This window comes from Neopsephotus bourkii, unplaced genomic scaffold, assembly GCF_033783945.1.
Source record: "Neopsephotus bourkii isolate Nb327-2 ecotype Australia unplaced genomic scaffold, CSIRO-AGI_Nbou_v1 NB_1423, whole genome shotgun sequence".
NCBI classification, from domain to species: Eukaryota; Metazoa; Chordata; class Aves; order Psittaciformes; family Psittacidae; genus Neopsephotus; species Neopsephotus bourkii.
In genome coordinates this window covers 4,518,194-4,533,359 of record NW_026901900.1, presented here as the reverse complement: position 1 = coordinate 4,533,359, position 15,166 = coordinate 4,518,194, and the positions used below count along the sequence as shown (strand labels likewise).

At 45.1% G+C, this 15,166-nt stretch overlaps 1 protein-coding gene across 3 annotated transcripts in view; it reads left to right on the top strand.

Annotated features, from left to right (window-relative positions):
• Nucleotides 1–15,166, top strand: part of FRMD4A (FERM domain containing 4A) — a 374,382-nt gene that overhangs the window by 121,407 nt on the left and 237,809 nt on the right. The window lies entirely within an intron of this gene.

Here is a 15,166-nt window from a genome sequence, read left to right as displayed (position 1 = left end):
TGTAAAAAGGTCATAAGTTGAATATAAAATGTCTTGGAAGGCTTCTAGAAAATATTTCCTACGGAAGATTTCAAAACGGTTCAGTGGGAATAGGAAATTCTTGTTATCTGTGGTTCTGCCACTGAATTAATGTAAAAATGGAAATAGTCTTTGAAAGCTGGAATGATGAGACAAAATTCTATGAGATGATGTGTACAGGTCAGGCTGAATAATGAAAATTGTCAAATGGTAGCCTTGAGAATCTATAAAAACATTCTTAAGGTATCCCAGGAATGTAGGCATTCTTCCTCTTTCAAAGGCAACTTTAACATATTGGGTTTTTCCCCCCCCTCTTCCTCATGATTAAATGCTCCACATTCCCAGTACATCACGATATTGCTATTGTGTCCAATTTAATCCACTGGTAATCATATTATCCTTCTCCTCTATATTGATCTGGATGAAGCACTGGCTCCAGCAGCTCCCTTGGTGCTTTTAGGCCTCACTGAAGGGAAATATTGTCAACCACTGGAATAATGTCGGTGTAATGAAGGACCTGATATACAAGTCAGTGTGCTGGAGACCACTATATGTAGTTAACTGGAGAGCACACTCAGTGTGCACGCATGCCAAAGGGTTTTTCTTTATACAAAATGGGACTGTAAATGTTTGGTCTGGTACTAAAACAAAGCTCTGTGACCGAACAATCATAGAATTACAGAATGGTTTGGGTTGGAAAGGACCTTAAGATAATCTAGTTCCAACCTATGGGCAGGAACATCTCACCCTAGGCTATGTCACCTAAGGCTCTGTCCAATCTGGCCTTGGACAATGCCAGGAATGGAGCATTTACCACTTCTTGGGCAACACATTCCAGTGCCTCATCTCCCTCACAGTAAAGAAATTCTTCTTTATATCTAACCTGAACTTCCCCTGTTTCAGCTTGAACCCATCACCCCTTGTCTTATTGCTACAGTCTCTGATGAAGAGTTCCTCTCCAGCATCCTTATTGGTCCCCTTCAGATATCTGAAGGAGTGATTCTGCAACATGCAGAGTACCCCCAGTGAGAATGGGCTGTAACAGGATCAAGTTGTTGGGCTTGGCAATGTCATAGGCCTTTGGCTACAGCTGGGCTGTGTGTGTATCTTAGTGTAGAGTGAGCTTGTAGAACGCTTCCACCACCTGGTGATGGTTTTCACAGGTGCTAGACTTGGAAAAATTTTATCCTTCCTGCTTCCTAGAAACTCAGCATTGAAAGCTGCACACTGATCACATTTATCTATGTATTCATCTACTCTGAGAGCCTACTTCTGAGCATCCTTGACATTCTTAAAATAGCAGGAAAAAGCAAGATAGGCAACAAAAACTTGAGAGACCTCCAGCCCAATGTGCCCTGATAGGTAGGACATCCGCAACAGGTCTTTTAACCTCTCCACCTCAGTGGTGACAACTTCAACTTGAAGCCAGATTGGACTTAACTCTGTAAAAGATAAAGTTTTGCTCCACAACCTTCAATACCAAGACCTCCAGACTTGGGCATTTCTTCTAAGCTGAGATCTGAGTGGAGACCACATCCCCTCCCTTACCCCTCCCTTGTATGCAACTCTTACCTCACTCCTAACCAGGTCTGACAGGACCTAGCCACAGGAAGGTCCTCAGTACCTTCAATTCTCTCTTGACTTTTGGGGGCTAGTTTGTTCCTGTTTGGCTTTTTCATCTACCTGAAATTCATCTGTTCCATGGCTTTGGGCTAATACATCACATAATTGCTGCAGTCAGGACAGTTGTGCATTGTGAAGGACACGAACCTGATTGGTATTTGTGGAATAGTCTCTCTGGCTGTATATTTCTCAAGCAAATGATCCCATGGTTGTTTCCTTGCTTGGAGGAGGGATAGGACCTAAGATGCCCCAGTGTTTTTCACGGAGCACACAAGGAGAGAATTGACACATGTGCAGCCTAAATTTCAGGATGCTTTAAATTCAGCACAAGTGATGGTTAAAAGGCCACATTTCTTTTGTTTCTTTAACATCTAGATATTTCTTATTTGATGTGGTAAATGAATATATATTTATATATCAGAAACAAAGCATGTTGATTTTCATGATTTAATGTAGCTTTATTTATAATAAAAGCTTTCTGATTAGGAGCTCTGCATAATAAAATTCTCTTTCTGTGCTCAGAAGCTAAAATTGGCATCTTCTAGCCTTCAGCAGGGTGGGATCCCTCCTCCCTTCACACTGGACTCTTGCTCCCAGCCTGCATTCCTTGGTTTAGGTCTGGCTGTTGCAGACCTTAGCTCAGCACGCAACAGATCGTGTTCTTAGCTGCCCACAGCCCTCACCCAGATCCCCATCTTCTGAGCACACCAACATCCATAATAGTGTTCTAGAGCTTAAAACCAGGAAAAAAATAGCTCCATATTCCTAAACTGTTTTAAGAAAACAAACTACTTTGGCAGCTCCCCTTCGCCATCAGAGCCCCACGCCAGGCTCTCCCCATGGCTCAGTTAAATGATCCATAGCTTTACCTATGTCAGAGGGCACAGGGATCATCACATGAGCAAAAGCCATGCAGGGCGGCTGGTTAAACTGCTCTTTGATCTGAAATCTTCTCTGCGGAGTCAGTAAACCTTTCGGAAATGGGATCAAGTACAAAGCATCTTCCTGCCTCTCTGTCTCTCATCTGCTGCTGCACACTGACTTGCCTGGAACAAATGTTGCCTGAAAGGATATCCTACTCATTTTAATGTGTTGGGGGGGTGCAAGGGGGAGGGCTCAATAGTCTTCCCAGTAAGTTTCACTAGATGGCAGTAAGCAGAGGCAAATGTATTAGAAACCCCATTTTAGGACTCATTAAACCTGAGACCAGCTGCTTACTCCGGCATTACACCCCAGACCAAGAGGCTGCTCCTGTGAAAGAGCATCTTCCTAACACATCAGGATTTATTTACAGTTAACGTATCTTCAGACTCTGTGAAGGCTGTGGTTGTCATAGAATCATAGAATAGTTAGGGTTGGAGAGGGCCCTAAGATCATTCAGGGATATTTTATGCCCAGTACCCTGGAAGCCCCCATTGTCATTCCCAGGGCATTGGGTGCATGAGCCCCATAGCAGCATTTTCAGTGCCAGCAGAGTAGTTTGCCTTTCATAGAATCAGAAAATTTCAGAATAGTTTGGGCTGGAAAGGACCATAAGAACAATCAGTTCCACTCCTCCTGCCATGGGCAGGGACACCTCACACTAAACCTTGCCACCCAAGGCTCTGTCCAACCTGGCCTTTAACACCGCAAGGGACGGAGCATTCGCAACTTTCTTGGGTCACCTGTGTCAGTGCCCCACCACTCTCATAGCAAAGAGCTTCTTCGTCATATCTAGCCTGAACTTCCCTTCTTTAAGCTTGAACCCATCACCCCTTCTCCTATCACTATAGTCCCTGATGAAAAGTCCCACTCCAGCATCTCTATAGGCCCTTCAGATACAGAAAGGCTGCTCCAAGGTCCCCATGCAGTTTCTCTTCTCCAGGCTGAACAGCCCCAACTGCCCATCAGATGCTCAGCATCTGCCATTTGGTTTGAATGGGAAAGCTCAGCCATGGCTGTAACCCTTTCATGTGAAGCTGGGCACCTGGCTTGCCCCTCTCCGTCCTCGTTTTCTGGATGGCTGGTGGCAGTGCCCTGCTCTGCACCATGTGTGCTGTCTGGGAGTTGCAGCACTGTGTCAGATGGCATGCAAGGATATCTGAGATTTATTCAACTGCTCACTGTGTTGGACTAGAAGGTACTAATTGCTGCCAGGAGACTTTTCCCTGCAGGTTCCCCATGGACATTGTCAAAGCAGGCTGAGGAGAGCCAGGCAGGAGTCACTGTGGGATGCACTGTCAGAAATGACAGATTGTCAAACCTGAATTTGTTAAAATAGCTTTGTCTTAACAAAGCTCACCACGGGAGACTTCCCAGGCCAACAGTGAGAAGGAGTGTGGCAGGGTAGCTCCTCAGAAAGATAGCCTCTTCAAGCTCCCATCCCAGTCCAGGCAGGGATTGCAATGCTGGCCGAGGGACACCTCTCCAGGCACCTGAGGAAAGGGACAGAAGTCTCTCAAGTTTTGTTTCTTGCAGAAATACAACAAAACCCACATTTAAACTCTCATCTTTCTGCTCTGAAGGGAATTTTCTGTCTTTTATTCTTTTCTGGCCTTCTCTCATCCTGGGCCCCACAAAGGAGCAAACCAACCAAACCCTCTGTGCCATGAAGATGCAAAGCACCCAGCTCCATGTCAGACCCAGGGAACACAGCAGGGTGCCCCTGGTGCAAATACAAAGCTTGAATGCCATTTTTGCAATGAGCTAAGACTACATCAACACAGAGCTCACTGGAGCAGTGGGCAAGGAGGAATTCTGAGCTACAGAGAACCATCTGCTGCCATTTATATCAGATTTAAACATGACCTAATACAACAGCAGTTCTTGTTTGTCCCCAGCATTTCCAAATTAAAAGCAAGAGTTCCTCTCATTGTCTTGCTGGATCTGTGGCTCTTTCTTCATGGCCAAGTGAAGATCCATCTTCCATAGTATTGAAGAGGGTGTCTGCACATAGAAAGGCCAGGAGTCTGGTGGTGAGAGCATTCCTCATGGGCACCAACTGCAAAATCCCCCAGAGAAGCCCTGGAAGCCCAATCTCACAACATTTGTCTCTGACAATGAGAGATGACAGTGGTTAAAATCATGAGATTGAGTTAGTTAGTGCTACCTGGGAGGTGCAGGTCTCTGGAGGGGCCACTTTCTCTGTTGGCTTTTGGGGGAAATTAGACTTTTATTCTAGGAGGCCTGGATGACCTGCTGAAGGCTAATTATTTCACATTTCAGTGATATAATGCATGAACGAGACAGAATGGACCCAAAGTCCAAAGCTGTATGTTTCATATCAGTCTCTTCTATAAACAGAAGTAACTTTGCAAGGCCAAATCCTCCCTGGCTTCATTGTAGCCCTCAGAATTTATTATTAGTTGAATTTCATTTCTAAAGCCTGGCTTCAAGTGAAATATTTGCTGCTTAGATAGATTTACAGGTTAGTTAACACCATAGAGATACCTCACCCTTCAATACCGTTCCCTTCCTGCAGGACATTGGAGTGTCATACAGATGAACAAAACATTGCTATTTTCAGTTGTGTAAAATTTACCTTAGTTTAGCAGGAGTTAACATCCCCTGAAATGTATCTTGGCTGTTCCTGGGGGTTGGTTGTCCAAGATTGCACTGTATCAGCCTCAATGACACTGAGGATGACACTCCCATGACTTTCCAGGGCAAGTACTGAGAATAGGAAATTACTCTTTTGTCCTTTATGCTCACTTAGAATGAAGTTGCTACAATGCAATAAATATATGAAACCAAGCTATTCTTTATACATACTTGTCATGAAGCCATGAGTTGTTTCCCCATGAAGCCTCTGCAATCTTTCAATCTCATTGTTATTAGCCTCTTAAAATTGCTACGATCAAGCAATGCCAGGGCTTGGATTTGTCTGGAGAGGCAAAAATGAACTTTCAGCAATAACACTGATGTTGATAATATCAGACTCCTTGGTCCTGGGCATGAACAACCATCTTCTGCTCATAGCCCATCAGGGACTCCAAATCTGCATCAGTTACTTTGAACATGAAGCTTTTGAAAGCACCAGCTGTGCCATGTTAATTTGCTGCTACAGAGCTTAGCAAAGACCAGAGCATGGAATTGCCTTCAATGCTTGTGCTATTCATGTGGCTGATCAGGAGCTTTCAAAGTTGGTTTGAGGTGATGTAACTTACACCTCACTAAGAAGATTAAATATATTAAAGTGAGGTTACTACAAGTGATGGACTCCTGCATCTTCTGCAAGACTCTGCTGCTAATTATTGCAAAGCCATTGGTTTCTGCTGCGGGGATTGTTTCAGCCTTTGATTGCACTGGCTTAGGAAGCAAAGAGGCTTGTGGTACATTTTAATACCACAGGTAAAAAGGAGTCCATGGAAAACTAGCAGAGAACTGAGAATACAGATTGGAAATGGACAGCATCATCATTTCCTTCTATTCATAGATGTTGTCCTTACAAGCAGCTGTTTACAAAACCCTCTTAGGTTGCCATGTAGAAAGACAGAAATACAGCCTGCTACTTGCTAATGAGATTATGGACTCTAATGCCTGAGAGAGAGACCCAAAATCCCAATTCAGTACAGGACTTAGAAAACAGGGAGGATGATTAAAGGTGAGCTCTCACACAGCATGGTCACAGTGGCGCCTATACCCCTGCAGGGATAACCTACTTCATGCACCAAAGGATACCTGCAAAATCACTCATTCCACTGTGGCAAACCACATTGATTTACTCATACATGCTCTTGAGACTATATCAATTGCCACTGGTTTCATGGGACAACATCATTCAGTGGAGGAGGGGAGCATATGGCCCATGGCACTATGCTGGATTTCAGTCTAGGTTTTGAATAAATCAGACTCAGAAGTCCCTACTCTCAGATCCCTCTCAAAAAAACCCAAGAAAAGCTCCTTTAAAAAGATTCAGGGAATTAAGTTTATGACAAAAACAGTAGAAGGTCCCTGGCCCCTGGAGTCCCTTCTTCATCCCCTGTGCCACGTGCTCCAGGTTTTAGCCGCTTTAGGGCAGGATGTTCCTATATGTTTGGCAGCCCAGATCCAAGCCTTTTGATAACACAGAACAGATAATGACAGGTTTCCTACCCAATTAATGCCAGAAATGGCACTGCTTAGTGAAAGAAGAATCTCAACCTTGATTTGGCAGTGGAATTCACTACAACACGATGGTTGAGGCTCTTATTTATCCCTGCTGTGGTACTACAGTAATGTGTGGGAGCATCTCTCCTTCAGCAACTGGCACTAAAAAGCTGCTTCTGCTGCACCTGTTCTGCAGATCAGTTCAATCTGTCTCAACACACACTTACCCCAAGCATCACTGAAGGGGAAAGTCCAATTCATCTTGTGCTGGAGCTTCCAGTGTTTGCAAAGGGAACATCTTTTGGGTCCATCTTGGTTTAGCTGTATTTATTTTGTACATATAGGTAGTCAAGCTAGATGTGGTCCAGTGTAAGATCATGATTTCTACAATACTATGAAACCAAGCAGTTTTAGCAGTTTGCTCAAAGTACGGTGACATCTGCACATTTCTATATGTGAGGGAAGGAAGATACTGTTGGTATCTTTTACATTGACAACCTCTGATAGCATGAGCAAGAAGATAGGGCAGAGTGTTATTAAAAGAATAGCTTGTGGTGAACTGCATTGCTTATGGCAGCTGTAACAATGGGAAATAGAAGGAGAGGGTGCAACTTGGGTAAGACTTGACGGGAATGAGACCTGAAGACCTTCCATCTTTAAGGGACAGGCAGCTGAAAATGTGGAGCTGGGTGTCCTCCTGGATTGGATCTAAAACAATGTAAGTCAGTGATTTGCATAACTTAGTCCTGCTTTTTAATGCTGTAAATGAGAGATCAGCCGGGTCCTTTGTATCCATAGTGGTTGTACTAGTCTAAATTTATCATTATTTGAACTTGAGAGGAGCAGGAGACTGTCTCATGAAGAAAGAAGAGGTATGATTTGACAGATCCACTCCCTGTTACTGTATCTGACGTCTTCAGTTACCCCAGGCAAAGCTCCTCATCTCTCAGCTACAGTTACCCAACAATAAAATGGGGGGAACCATTCTGCTCCTCCAAAGGAGAATGACTATTACTCGGACTATACATCCCTGACCTGTTGGGTCTGTTGGCAACATAATGTGGAAGAATTCCACCCAAAAAGAAGTAGAAGAACCGGTGATATTTAATATTCCAGGAACACAAGAAGAGAGGGTACTTCCAGCATTAAAGCCCTGTGGTGTTGCTCTTGGGCTTATTTATCCAGTTCTCATAGCCTTTGTCAGGAGAAGACATTTGCAGCTGAATCGGTGCAGACGAGAACTTGATTGCAGATGGGCATGTCTGAGCTCTGTTTCCAAAGTGCTTGGTAAAACTTGCCCTGAGAATAATTGTGCTCTGAATTTTATCTCCATAACATGTTCCTCTTAGTATCACTTTATTTTGTCAAAGTCAATGTTTTAGGTGTTGTTTGCTTGTAATTTGACATCTATTCCCAGCGTGCAGATTTTATTAATTCAACCCCTTTCTATTATTGTTTGTCAGAATTAATTCAGGAGTGTGTATCATTTCTAGGTGGAGTAATGTGACTACTAAAAGTCTCCCTGACATAATTTGCCGTCCTGTTAACAGCAGCAATAATTTGAGCAATTAGCAAGGCCTTGACATGGGCTTTAGCTTCTCTGTCACATAGGAATACCTCCTCACTGCAGCCTGACGTGCTATTAATACCCCCTCCCCATCAAGTCCCACACTGAAACAGTGCCCCATGAGAGCAGCCTGTAATCAGTCCTTTCACAATGACTGACTGGATGAGTACTAAATAAGTCCTGGCCTTGATTATATTAATGAAGCTGAGTGGGGAATGCCATCCAGAAATCCCCAGACACCGTGCTGATAGAGCAGGCTGTGTGCTCGCAGCATCCCTTCCCCTGCCCCAAGGAAATCCCTGACAGTCCCTTTCCGAGTGACCGTGGCTTTCATAACAGAAAGGTTACTTCAGCTCTTGGGGACTGAACCTCCTGGGAGCCTCCTCCAAGAGAAGCTGAAGCAACACCCCAACTGTACATCTTAGTCTTCTCTGGTGGGTCTTGGCACAGTGGCTTTGTTAGGGAGGTTAAACATACCTCTGTGGCCCTTGTATAAAGTTCAGGGTGGCAATGTTAATGGCAGTCTCCTACAGTTCCTGGCCAAACTCTTGCCAACATCTCCAAGGAGCACAGTCCTTTGTTTTACCATCCATGGGGATGATCAGGGGCTGGAGCACCTGCCGTACAAAAACAGGCTGAGAAAATTTGGGCTGGGAAAAGAAAAACTGTGTGGAGACCTTGGAGCAGCCTTTCTGTATCTGAAGGGGGCTACAAGGATGCCAGAGAGGGACTCTTCATCAGGGACTATAGTGATAGGAGAGGGGGTGATGGGTTCAAGCTTAAACAGGGGAAGTTCAGGTTAGATGTAAGGAAGAAGTTTTTTACTGTGAGGGTGCTGAGGCGCTGGCACAGGGTGCTCAAGGAAGCTGTGGTTGCCCCATCCCTGGGAGTGTTCAAGGCCAGGCTGGACAGAGCCTTGGGTGACATGATTCAGTGTGAGGTGTCCCTGCCCATGACAGGGGTTGGAACTGATTATCTCATGGTTCTTTCCAACCCTAACTATTCTGTAATTTCATGATCTCTTACTTTGGATGGGGAATTGAGGCAGGGATTTCTCACACACAGGAGAACGAAAACTCACGATGGAGCTGGAATTGCCTCAGACCATGAAGTTACCTCTATACCCTGAGACCATCCATTTCCCAGCAATGCAGGATTAGGGTCTGAATCAGAGGAGCCATGAAGACCAACCCAAGTCCTTGGCTTACCAGTCAGGCGAGATTCAATCCATGGGTCCCTTCAGTGTGCTGAGACACAAAAAGAGATTTTTATCTATAGGAGAGAACAGCTTCATTAAACACCCTGGAAAATTTCACATGACAAGAACCCTTGTGTAACGTCAGAGCTTAAATCCACCACTTTAAAAGCTCTATTTTTGGATCTCATTAAAATAGATACAATCTGTGCATAAAATAAATTACTTGCCTTACAATTTTCAGTTCAGTTAGAGATTTACCAGTAAGGGCAGCAATTAACAAACTTATTCTGCCTTTTACTATCAAGACCCTGATTCAGCACAGGGTTTTGGTGAGGTTTGTTCTTGGCTGAGTTTCCCTCACATGGCAGAGGACAGATCACAAGCATCATCCCAATCCTAGGGTGCTCTCATCTGCCTCTGCTCTGCAGACTTCACCCTAGGCAGTGCCACATGAGATAAATCACCCACACTGCAACCCTTATTTCACACACATAGACCCACATAGGAGGGTTTGAAGCCACCTTGTCACCTCACAGTGATGCAGTGGACACAGTGACAGCATCTGCAGGTCCACTTCCCTGAAGGCTGTATGGCAGTTGGCTGAGATCCATGCTTGTTAGCAGCTTGGGCCAGAGGCAAGTTCGAGCTGTCTTATAGTTATCTAACATACCATGTTGATTAACTATAGATGGAGTGTTCAGCAGGGGTCATTATGAGCAGCTAATATGCCCTGCAACACGTCACAGACCTGCAGCCTCACTCCTGCCCCACCAGATCCCAGTCCTATTAGATGCTGGAGAGGGACTCTTCATTAGGGACTGTAGTGATAGGAGAAGGGGCGATGAGAAAATTTGGGATGGGAGAAGAAAACTGGAACAGGGGAAGTTCAGGTTGGAGATAAGGAAGAAGTTATTTACTGTTAGGGTGGTGAGGCACTGGAATGGGTTGCCCAAAGAAGTGGTGAATGCTCCATCCCTGACAGTGTTCAAGGCCAGGTTGGACAGAGCCTTGGGCGACATGGTTTAGTGTGAGGTGTCCCTGCCCATGGCAGGGGGGTTGGAACTTGATGATCTTAAGGTCCTTTCCAACCCAAGCCAGTCTGAGTTTCTATGACAATCACAGCCTTCACAGAACCTGAAGAGACATTAACTGTAAAAAAATCCCAATGTTTTAGGAAGATGCTCTTTCACAGGAGCAGCCTCTTGCTCTGGGGTGTAATGCTGGAGTAATGCTGATTCTATGATCTCTTCTGCTTGGGGTTTTTGGAGCCAGGCTGGAGTTGCTTCATAGACCTATCTTTTCCTTTCACTGAAGTTCATAATCAGGATTCCAGTATGAGCTTAAAGCTAAGCCAGGTCAGTGGTGGTGAACTCACACCTAAAGCAGGTCAAAGACTGTATTTCACAGAAACAGACCTCAAGACTGGCAGATTGAAAGACTGCATAAAATACAAGCAGAGGAGACAAAAGGCTGCAATCTGCTGTTGCTTTAGCAAGCAACTGGCATCTGCAACTAGGAACAATTTCATTCTTTTCCTGTGAGCTGCTGCGTGACGTGATCAAACAGGAATAAGTATCTGAAATTAAAGGCCAAGAAAATAGTGCAATTGAATTGCTGATTTCTCTGCAAGGCTCTCTGAGATAAAAGACTTGTCCTCAGGGAAAAGAGAGCCTGCAGGAAAGCATGAAAGGCACGGTTGATGTCTTTTCTGCTTTGCATATAATCCCCTGAAAATTGGAATGTCCAAACCCTTGCAACGACACAAGCGGGACTAATACTCTGGGATCACATGGGCAATTATCTGATTCGCAGGTGAAGTTGGTAATAAAGTGTCTGAAAAGCCAACTGCCAGGGAGAGGGCAAGAAACAGCAGGCTTGCTTGGTTACGGGTAGTGCCACAGACAGCTCTTGAGATCAAGCAGTAAGAATAATTAGGGCTGGGGAGGCATGAAGTGGGTTCCCAGATGGTGCGGGTGATAGATAAGGAGTCGACCTTTTTATCTGCTGCCAGGCCATCCGTTCATCCAGTTCTGTGCCCGACTCAGGTCTCATGCGGGGCTCAGTGCCGGTGGAGCTGTCAGGGCAGTGCTGCTTCCAGCCTGGATTAAAGGTTAGGCAAGCTGTGTCTTGCTTTGAGGTCTGGTTATTTACTTTTGTGTTTATACAATGGAGAAGAGAGAAACTCTTGCCAGAGTGAAGATGGGTTAACACCCCTTCCTAGAGGAATAGCAGCTGAGAGCTAGGGGGTAGACAACCAGGCTGCATCATACATGGCTATCATACAACACTGTGTAACGCCAATGTAGCAAGGGGTGACTTTTGCCAAATCTGTGGCCCTCTCTGGGGCTTGTGGAAGCTCTGCCTAAAGACTAATTCCATCCTTGTTTGCTCGTTTGTCACATAATAAACACAGTGGTCATTCCACCACAGCCATGATGATCTGCAAACCAATCTGCCTTTCCTTCCCAGGTCAGCCAGTGTGCACACACGAGTTGCAATTTGTCCATAGAGAAAGTCACAAATGGTCTTTTATAGCTCCCTGTGTATCTGGTTTTGTGCAGGAGATCTGGCTTTGGTCTAATGGTGCATCTCATCAGGATCTTTGTTGAGGAGCATGTAGGAGGACCTTCCTCTGCTTTTGAGTTTACCTGTATAGCACTAACATTTACACTGGCTGCAGCAATGACCTCTCAGTCGCCTTAAGCCTCCAGGGAATAAGGTAATCAACCCTGAAGTCAAGCAGAAACACTATTCCTTAAGGCAGCATTGCACAGCTAGGGCTGCTTTGCAATTCCAGTGCTTTCTTTTAAAGCACACTGTCCTAAGCCTCCAGCAACAGGTAGGCTTTTCCAGTGTGGAGTTGTGTCTTAAGGACACATCTTTGCAAAAGAATAAATAACAGGGCTGGTCAAAAGATGCCTGTCATAAGATCTGTCTGGACCACAGTAGTCAGAAGCTTCCCACTAACCTACCCAGACTATTTCTATATGCATTAGTGATGGCTGAGCAGAGCAGATCCAGACAGTCTTGTGTGTTCACATTAAGGTGCTTGTGATGGAGCCCTTCTTTATGGGTGATGCTGATAGCTGGGAAGTATGTGGGCAACCCTGCCATTACAGACACGTATGACCACACCAGCAGTGTAGAAGAAGCTGGGTTATAGTTGAAAGGATGACAAACTAAACTGACTTAAGAAGACATTTTATCGATGTTTCATATGCGGTGTAGTGACATGCCTAGTACTGTGTTTCAGATCAGAACTGGTCATTCCAAGGTGCATGGACTGCACAAATAAGGTGCAGAAAGGACAAGGAGTACCAGCACCTTCCCATTCCCTGCATCTCCTGCAGTGGGTGATGTTCACAGACACCTCCTGCTAAGTGTTCACAGAGGGAAATGAAAACCTATCCAAATCCCTGGCAGTGTGCCTGTGAAGCAGACTCCTCCCTAAGTGCACACTGCTTTTGAAGACATTCATGCCGTACAGGACTGTGTAAGATCCTCCTTCTTTGGACAAAGAGGCAAGACGTGCCCAAGGTAGAGTTATAAACCTCTAGAGGGAAGAAGAAAAGAAACTGGGGTTACAGAAGGAAATCCTAGTTTTGTGGGAGCTTGCTGGGGGTAGCATTTATAAAGACGTGCCCACGAAGCACCCATCTTCGAGAGGCAGTGAGAAGCAGAGGGAACACTAGGTCGTGCTGTTTCCCCAAGATCTTGTACAACGGTGCTGGGGCTGGGTTGCACATTTCTCACAGGGACTGAGGGGTTTTTCTGCTGTGGGTTAGCAGAGAACTTTGATTACACTCTTTGGGTGTTCTTGCTAGGAAAATAATTGCATTTGCTGCCTGAAATGCTTTGAGCACAGAGGTAAAGGTGCAGAGCAGGTCTTTATAAGGAGCCAGAGCTCCTGAGTTCAGACATGGGATAACACTGCTTATATTATAATCAACAACAGCAACAGCTCAGAGGCTGTAATTATCCTTCTTGCAATTCCCATCAAAAAAAGGGGGAAATAAAGTGGGAATTCTCTTAGGATACGAGCTCAACTGCGTGCACAAATGAATGCCATCTGGACTGGGAAGGAGGCAGCTCTGAGTCTATTGTATTGCTTTAAGTGTGTTGAATACTTGAACTCAGGCTACCTTAAGGCTGAGGAAACTGCTGCAACGTAATCCTGGTTCTCAGTAGGGAAATAGCTCCAATGAGTGGTGTATTGGCTTTGTTTCCCTCACATAGTAAAGAAAACTCTCTGCTCCCAAAGAAGAGTTTCTTTGTGTTGCCGCTGTTAAACTGCGGCTTGTGGCCCCCCTAAGGCTTTTAAATGAATACATGAAATCAGTGCGGGGACTTTGAGCTCTGTAAAATGCATTGCTGTGTGAGCAGCACACAGGAGCTTTAAGCATTTTCCTTTAATTTAGCAGGGAGCTGTTGCAGCTGCTGTGGCACTTCAAAGACCATTCTGTGTATTGCTCCTGCACCTGACCAGCACAAGGCCATGGCATTGTTAAACCAGCAGTGTGGAGGGAAATGGCTTTGCAAGTACTGCCGCCTCATGCTCTTATGCCTGGCTATAGCTGCACCATGCCTGTGTGTGCTACCCCATCGCTCCAGTCTGGTGCAGTTAACTCAGCTACAGATCAGCCAGGACCATCCACAGCCTCCTGTCCAGTCTCCTGCCTAAACATAGGCCTCCTTTGCTGGTTTCTGTCTGTTTGTGGGGTCTCTGCAGCACGTCTTATTTGAGGAGGGTTTGCATGTTGTCAGTGACAATTTTTTTCAGCACATCATGTTCTGAATGCTCTTTACTTACTAGCAAGCATGTTGCAGATGTGCTGGGACATGAACAATGTTCTCAGATGGAAACAAACCACTAGCCTTCCTTAACAGCACGCTACAAACCTCACATGGTTTCAGAGCCACAGGTTGTGTGTTGTGGATCTCAGAGAGCTGGGAAAAGACGAGCTCCATAAATAATGTGTGGATGATAAACCGTGGTAACTCACCTAAAGCCACCTGCTAGTCCCAGAGCCAGGAAGTCCAGCTGACCAACAGCCCTTTCCCACCACAGCTAACCAAATAATTTATATGCAAATGTAATATTTACAAATCTGTGCTCTTGTCTGCCTTTTTAACCCCATTCCTGAGCTGATGGCTGGAAAATAGCCATGAGATAGAATAGAATATCTCAAGTTGGAAGGGACCCATGAAGATCATCGAGTCCAACTCCCTGCTCCTCTCAGGACTACCTAAAACTAAATCATGCTGCATTTTAAAAGAAAGCAAAGACTATGTGCAGCAATAAAAACCCAAAACAAAACTGACAGCAGACTGGTAAGAAAATGAGAGGTTTCTGCTGTTTAGGTCATCAGGCTTTATCCTATTTGACTTCGTAGCAGCCAACAGATGCTGGTAAGAAGGCTGACTTTGGTCACCCAAGAGCATGAGGCAGTTGGGAACCTGGTCCACCTGCCTAGCTGGGCAAAGCAAAAGCAGTGATTCAGTAAAAGTAACAAGCACGTTTTTGTCTTCTTGATAAAATAAATATAAAATGAGTGGATGGATTTAGCCTGTTGTCTGTGAAATGAAAGCTGTGGACCCTGTGAGGGTAAGTGCAGGTTATGAGTAGGCATGTGTTAATAAGGGACCTGCACACACTGCCCAGTAGCTGTCCTGGGGGTAGTGCGGTCACAGAG